Consider the following 6,442-nt stretch of genomic DNA (forward strand, 5'->3'; position numbering starts at 1 on the left):
ACCCTCTGGGATCAAGGTAGGAACCCTCTGGGATCAAGGTAGAAACCCATGTCCCCTGCATTGACAGGCGGATTCTCAACCACTGGGCCCCCCAGGGAAGTCCTTTTTTCTTGTCTTAAATGCAAGTCAGCTCAGAGTTTTAAACCCCAGTTGGCTCAGCTGGTAAAGAATCCACCTGCAATGCAGGAGACCTGGGTTCAATCCCTGGGTTGGGAAGATCCCTTGGAGAAGGGAAAGGCTACCCACTTAAGTATTCTGGCCTAGAGAATTCCACGGACTGTAGCCCATGGGGTCGCAAACAGTCAGACACCACTAAGCGACTTTCAATTTCACTTTATCACACAATTAATAGAAACAAAACAATAAATTTGCAGAAAGAGAGAGGAATAAGTCAAAGCCACAGCATGAGGGAGGGCTGACGGGGGGATTGGGATGGATTTTTTTATTAGCCTCATCACCCAATCAGAACAACCTGAGTTTTGCTCAGGACAACTCTCAGGTCCTCAGGAGCAGTTCAACTTCCAGGATGGGAGAAGGACCAGGCTGGTCTGTGGCCAATCCCATCCCCCTCTGCTGGGAGCTGGTTCAGTGATGGGCTTGGGAGCTGGTTCAGTGATGGGCTTGGGAGCTGGTTCAGTGATGGGCTTGGGAGCTGATGGGATGAAAGGAGAGGTTTTCTGGGGCAATCTGCCGTGTCCTCACTCTAAGGAGAAAGTGAGAGAAAGAGAGGGTCTTTTCTGCCAGAACTTCTCAATATTCTCCTACAGATGAACTCAGCCCCTAGGGGAACACAGAGCCCCTGGAAATGGAACTCGAGCTTGTGGATTCAGTCCGCCCTGACTGTGTCCTGTGAATGTTCCAGCTGTGGGAGCCAAGAGAGTTTCTCGTGTCAATATGAGCCAGTTGAATTCAGTGTGTGTTACTGGACACCGAAAGCGTTCTATTTACACGATACAAATAGAGGAGAGCCAGCATCAAAGGAACAAAAACACAATTTCTACCCCACAAACCATATTTTGTCCTCCTGGGCAAAGTACTTTAGAGAAAAGCACGTTGTGGGTACTTTTTAATACCCGTATGGTTTCTTTGAATTTCTGTGACTTGTATTTGTTTTGGCCTGCTTTGTTTTCTGTATGAAATGAAGATCCAAGTTGTGTGGGTTTTGTCTTCCCTCTTTCTAATGTTGAACCCTAGGATAACAGCTAAATGTGTGTGTGTTTGTGTGTGTGTATCAGTAACAATAATAATTGCGTTTAAACCATTGGACTAAGTATGGGGGTTATGGGAAGAGGTGCAATGAAAGATGAATAACTTGGTCCTAGGAAGATATACTGGTTCTGTCTCCAGAGAATCAGGGAGAAAGAGCAGTTAATGTAATTCTGACAATAATTTTGAGCAGAGGTGACCTTTAACCTAAGTCTTGGAGCTTTTTTTTAAATAAAGGAAATTCATACATTAAAAATACAGAAAATTATGCACTAGGTACTTGTGTACTCAACACATTTTTTAAATGAATATTAACATTGCCATTTTGGCTTTAGAGTCATTTCTAAAACTAATTTTTAAATGTTGAGATAATTGTGGACTCATACACAGTTTTAAGAAATAATACAGAGATTGATGGGGTAAGTTACATATTAAGTTTTTTTTCCTGTGCATTTATTTATTTTTAATTGGAGGATAATTGCTTTACAATGCTGTGATGGTGTCTGCTGTACACCAGTGTGAATCAGCCATAAATATATATATATATATATATATATATATATATATATTCCCTCCCTCCTTCTTGAGCCACCCTCCTCTAACCTCAATTCCTCCCTTCTAGGTCATCATAGAGCTCCAGGCTGGGCTCCTTGTGTTGCATAGCAGCTTCCTGCTACTTATCTATTTTACACATAGTACTGTATATATATATATGTCAACGCTACTTTCTCGATTTTTCCTAGCCTCTCCCTCCCTCACTGTGTCCACAAATCCATTATCTATATCTGCATCTCCATTGCTTCTCTGTAAATGAGTTCATCAGTACTGTTTTTCTAGATTCCCTATATATGCATTAATATAGGATACTTGTTTTTCTCTTACTTCACTCTGTATAAAAGGCTGTAAGCTTTGGTAATGACCAGGGAGATTGGTGAAGAATTCCAGTCCCCCAGTTGCACATCTCTATATAAAGGGAAACTGCGAGAAATTATAAGACGCCTTTTTTTTTTTTTTCCAGTTGGCTCATTTATTAGCATTAAACACAGACCCTCTTCTTTCCCCATTCCAGGAAACCACATCCACAAAGTCCCAGGCCCCAGAAACAGGCACCCTCTGCCCATTTCTGAAATAAGCTCTCAGGCCTTGGGGTAGCCTGAGCTGCTCCCAGGGTTGTGAGCTGCTGAATCTTCTGGCTCATCATCTCTGTGACAGCCTGTTTCACGGCATGCTTCTCCTGCAGAGCTGGCTGGATTTTTTCCATTTGCTTGGTAAGGAAGTCTATCTTCCTCTTGAAGAAGTCCTTGGCATCCTCAGCTGTCTTCTCTACATAGTAACCAGTTCCCACATCGATAGGCACATGTTCCACATCATGTAGCTTCCCGGGGACATACATAGAACTCGTCAGTGGGGCAAGTAATTCTTTCCCCTCATTATTTTTCTTCAGCACGTTCAGACAGTCCTTGGCTTCCACATACTTGGTCTGAACCACCTTGAGTTGGGCAATGGACGTAGACAAGAACTCCACTTCCTGGTCCAGCTGGTTCTAGCTGCGGCAGATTCAGCTCGGTGATGTTAACCGACTGTGCCATGTTGGGAAGGATGCCTTGTTTTAACAGCTACATGACAGACTTCCCTGGTAGTCCAGTAGCTAAGACTCTGTGCTCCCAAGGCAGGGGGCCTCGGTTTGATCCCTCGGTTGATTTTTAAAGTAAATTTTTTTAAAAATAAAAAAAAAGAAATGCCTTCTCCCTTTCCTTGAGAAAAATAAAGGTTATCTGACACCTTTAATAAGAAATAAATTCAAAATTTAAAAAAGAAGAAATAGTACCAAGAGGTCCCCTGTAGTCTTCCGGCATTTTTCCCAATGGTAAGGAGTACGTCAAGGCTGTATACTGTCACCCTGCTAATTTAACTTATATGCAGAGTACATCATGAGAAATGCTGGGCTGGAAGAAGCACAAGCTGGAATCAAGATTGCCGGGAGAAATATCAATAACCTCAGATATGCAGATGACAGCACCCTTATGGCAGAAAGTGAAGAGGAACTAAAAAACATCTTGATGAAAGTGAAAGTGGAGAGTGAAAAAGTTGGCTTAAAGCTCAACATTCAGAAAATGAAGATCATGGCATCTGGTCCCATCACTTCATGGGAAATAGATGGGGAAACAGTGGAAACAGTGTCAGACTTTAGTTTTTTGGGCTCCAAAATCACTGCAGATGGTGACTTCAGCCATGAAATTAAAAGACGCTTACTCCTTGGAAGGAAAGTTTTGACCAACCTATATGGCATGTTCAAAAACAGAGACATTACTTTGCCTACTAAGGTCCATCTAGTCAAGGCTATGGTTTTTCCACTGGTCATGTATGGATGTGAGAGTTGGACTGTGAAGAAAGCTGAATGCCAAAGAATTGATGCTTTTGAACTGTGGTGTTAGAGAAGACTCTTGAGAGTCCCTTGGACTGCAAGGAGATCCAACCAGTCCATTCTAAAGGAGATCAGTCCTGGATGTTCTTTGGAAGGAATGATGCTAAAGCTGAAACTCCAATACTTTGGCCACTCATTGAAAAAAGACCCTGATGGTGGGAGGGATTGGGGGCAGGAGGAGAAGGGGACGACAGAGGATGAGATGGCTGGATGGCATCCCCGACTCAATGTTCATGAGTCTGAGTGAACTCTGGGAGTTGGTGATGGACAGGGAGGCCTGGCGTGCTGCGATTCATGGGGTCGCAAAGAGTCGGACACGACTGAGCGACTGAACTGAACTGAATAAACATTATTATTTTTGCTACAAATATCCATGCATAGTTTTTTTTGTATGCGCATAAGTCTTTATTTCTTTGGGGAAAAAGGCTCAGGACTGCAATTGCTGGGTCTGAATGCTAGAATGCTTAATTTTTTAAGAAACTGTCAAACTGTTTTCTAGAGAGGCTATACCATTCCATATATCCACCTGTAGTGAATGGGCGATCTGCAATTCACACCAGCATCTTGAGTTGTCACTATTTTGTAGTTTAGCCATGCTATTAGATGTCTAGTGATATCTCATCATATTTGTTAGTTTGTTTTTTAACTGAAGTAGAGTTAATTTACAGCATTGTGTTAGTTTCAAGTGTACAACTAAGTGATTCAGTTATACAGGTATATATGTTATTTTCCAGATTCTTTTCCATTATACAAGATATTGAGTCTAGTTCCTTGTCCTATAATGGGAGAGTCTTATTGTTCACCTATTTTATATATAGTAGCAGGTATAAATTAATCCCAAACTCCTAATTCTCATTGTGATTTTGATTTGCATTTCATTCAGGACTAATACGGAGAAGGCAATGGCACTCCACTCCAGTACTCCTGCCTGGAAAATCCCATGGACCAAGGAGCCTGGTAGGCTGCAGTCCATGGGGTCGCAGAGGGTCGGATATGACTGAGCGACTTCACTTTCACTTTTCACTTTCATGCATTGGAGAAGGAAATGGCAACCCACTCTAGTGTTCCTGCCTGGAGAATCCCAGGGACGGGGGAGCCTGGTGGGCTGCCATCTATGGGGTCACACAGAGTCAGACACTACTAAAGTGGCTTAGCAGCAGCAGCAGCATGACTAATGATGTTGAAGTCCTTTTCAGCTGCTTATTTGCCAGCTGAATATCCTCTTTTGTGAAGTGTCTCTTCCAGTCTTTTGCCTGTTCTTTAATTGGATGGCTTTTTGCTTGTGTGTTTGCTTTGCTTTTGAGTTCTGAGAGCTGTTAACATAGTCTATATACCAATCCTTTGTCAGATGTACTGTTTGTGAATATTTTTCCTCATTCCAATCCGTATGCTCAGTGTACCTCTCATTTTTTTTCTTAGAGTTTAAAAAATTTCTTTCATTGGCTTTGTGATTTTCAGCATACAAGATTTGTACATGTTTTGCTAGATTTACATTTAAGTATTTCATTCTTTTAAGCTATTGTGAAAAGTACTATGCTTTTAATCTCAGTGTCCATGTGTTCATTGCTTGTATATGGAAATACAAGTGATTGTTGTAGGTTTATCTTGCATCACATGACCTTTCACCACTGCCAGGAGATATTTTGCCTTTTTTTTCCCCTGTGATTTTCTACATAGACAGTCTTATAATCTTCATGGGGACAAATTTTGATACATTGTATTTCCATTTTCATTCGCATCAACATTTTTTTTTAAATTTCCTTAGAGACTTCTTTAACCCATGGATTATCTACCATTATACTGTTTAGTTTCCAAAAAGTTTCAAGCTTTTCATATTATCTTTCTATTTTTGATTGCTAGTTTGATTCCATTGTGGTTGGAAAACACATTTTGTTTAATTATGATTCTGTCAAATGTTTTGAGGTCTGTTTTGTGGCCCAGGATATGACCTATCTTGGTATATGTTCCATTGGTACTTGGAAAGAATGTATATTCTGATGTTTTTAGGTAGAGTGTTCTATAAATATCTGTTCGCTTCGGTTGGGTATTGATGTTGAGTTCTACATCACTGCTGATTTTCTGTTTAGCTGTTCTATCAATTGTCAGGGTGTTGAAATCTCCAACTATAATTGTGGATTTGTCCGTTCCTTGTTTTAGTTCTAACACTTTCAGCATCACCTGTTTTGCAGCTCTTTTGCTTGGTGTGCATATATTTAGGAAGGTTCACTAAGTTTTCCTGGTGAATTGGTCTTCCCCTTTACTTTTAATTATATAATACCCTCTTTATCTCTAGTGATGTTCTTTGCTTTGAAGTCTACTTCCTGTGATATTGCCATAGCCGCTCCTGCTTTTCTTTGACTAATCTTTACATGATGTGTTTTTTCCATCCTTCTACTTTCAATGCTTGTATCATTATATGTGAAGTAAGTTTCTTGTAAGAGCATGTAGTTGGGTCATGTTTCTTAATACAAACTACCAATCTCTATCTAAGTTGTTGTGTTTAGGCCATTAATTAAAAAGGTAGTGATTAAACCTGGCATTTTATGGTCATTTTCTCACTCTTCTGTTTTTTTTTTTTTTTTCCTATCTTTATGTGGGTTACCTGAATATTTTTTAGAATCCCAGTTTGATTTATCCATATTTCTTTGAGTATATCTCTCTTTCTAGCCTTTTAAATGTTTCTCTAGGGGTTACATTACATAGGAAAATTATCACCATCTACTGGTGTTGTCATCTAACCCATATGAACAAAGTGGAGAACCCCAACCTCATTTTACATCCATTTCACTCCCTGTTTACATTATTATCTTA

The 6,442-nt window shown here is 40.4% G+C and overlaps 1 pseudogene; it reads right to left on the minus strand.

Moving 5' to 3' along the window:
- Positions 2,223–2,798, minus strand: LOC108633359 (annotated as a pseudogene).

Source organism: Capra hircus, chromosome 2 (assembly GCF_001704415.2).
Source record: "Capra hircus breed San Clemente chromosome 2, ASM170441v1, whole genome shotgun sequence".
NCBI classification, from domain to species: Eukaryota; Metazoa; Chordata; class Mammalia; order Artiodactyla; family Bovidae; genus Capra; species Capra hircus.